Consider the following 1,918-nt stretch of genomic DNA (forward strand, 5'->3'; position numbering starts at 1 on the left):
AATGTGCATTTAATTGGGACCTAAAAGTGAGAAATACAGAAGCAAATACAACATTGCACACTGACTCTTTTTGCTTTGTAGACAACATAAACCAAAGTTGGCAATGGATGCAGAGTGAGTTTAAAATGTGGAGTTTTTTTTTTTTTTGAATGAAGAGAAAATAAGATTAATGCATGTGATCTCACACAGACATATTACAGGCACATTGGGCTAAAAACTTGGATTCATTACTTTAACATGTGGATTTCATTATGGGTGAATCTAAAGTCCTGGCATTACTGATATTTGGACAGGCGGGGAAACTAAATCTGCATCTAAACCTCTGTTCACCTCACACTAAAAGAAAAATGTGTTCCATAATGTTTGAATCTAAAATCAACCAAAAATGACAACTATAGCCCAGCATTTATATTTACATTTTGAATTCTCAAACATACAGTTTAAAAACAATATTTCTCCATAGCTCTGGTCATGTGCTGTGAAAACCTCTGATAACCATATGATCAGAAAAAGAAGGGCTGGTGTTGGATCTTTGAAATATTTCTCCTGTGTCCATGGAAACAGAGTGAAATGTGGTGATGGTCAATTGGCGTCACATGCAGAGTGATATGCTTTGTGTCTTGAAGTCTGTCTCAGCTTATGTTTTTGTGGTATCCTCCTTGAACCTCAAAATTCCAAATCCCAACCTGTTTTGTCAGCCAAGTGAAAGATACAATTTCTTCATAGGTTGTTGTTAAGAAAGGTCCTAAGAAAAGTCTGCATCTGATTCATCAACGAGTTCTTAAGCCTCAGAATTGTTCACACCCGTGTTTTATATTGATGAAACCCATGTGTTCCTAAGTTGAATGCACGTGCCAGTCATTCCTAATTAGCATAGGTTAACGCCTCATCAATGCTCATAAAAGGGAGACTGCAGGGCCATGTGCACACATCTCACACAGAAAGGGAAAAGAGGAGTAATGCTACAGTGAAAGTCTAAAGATGGCGGAGCAATGAACTCCAAAGTGAAGAAAAACTAATAGTTTTGAAGTGGAGAACAGCAAATGAGATCCCATAATTTAGTAGCATCACTAATGGATATAAAATAAAAGAAAAAAGGCACATGGGATGCTTTTACTCATTCAGTGAACACTGTATAACGAGAAGGACCCACAACTGATGAATTAGAAAAATGGTTTGATGTGTAGTGTTTATTTGTTATAAAAGACCACAATGCTGTGTTAAATAATGGGAAAAATATTAACAATGACAAAACTGTTATTGTAATATAAAGCTTATGATATTGTATAACTGTAGAACTGAAGAAAACTAAATAACCAGTTATTTTACAAACACGTCCGCACTCAAATGTGCATAAGCATGTTCTTGAGTGTGCATAGATTCTGACCTTATCTAAGAATAGGCCCCAAATAAGAAAACATTCCATCCCACTATCTTTGTGAGTTGTGGGTTTTATGAACAAATTTGTTCTTACGAATGGTTGGTGAATGAGACCCATTGTTTTTTTCTGCTCTGTTTCATCATCTTTAACCCTTTGTTTTGGTGCAGCAGGCCACTTTACACAGCTGGCAACTATCTGGTTGAATAGCAGAGCATTTTGCAACTGAAGAGCCAGAGACTGTGGAGAGCAAAACAGAGCCAAAATTTAAGTGGATATTGGACTTACTTACTATTAGACTCCAAATGAACTGCCAGCGTTGCTACATATGTGATGAATTTGTAAATAAACTGACCTTTTAGTTTTGTGTTTACAGGCTTGTTTTGCTCCCTCCAGGTGGCCAACTAATCAACAAATGCAGTTTTTAAGTCTAATGATTACTGAGTTTAAACCATTAATCTGTAAAAAGTAATTTTTACTGAATTGTTAAACCAGCTGTTTTAGCATGTCAAAGTTGTTTATTCAGGCCAACTGAGATAA

Source organism: Monopterus albus, unplaced genomic scaffold, assembly GCF_001952655.1.
Source record: "Monopterus albus unplaced genomic scaffold, M_albus_1.0 scaffold69.1, whole genome shotgun sequence".
NCBI lineage: Eukaryota > Metazoa > Chordata > Actinopteri > Synbranchiformes > Synbranchidae > Monopterus > Monopterus albus.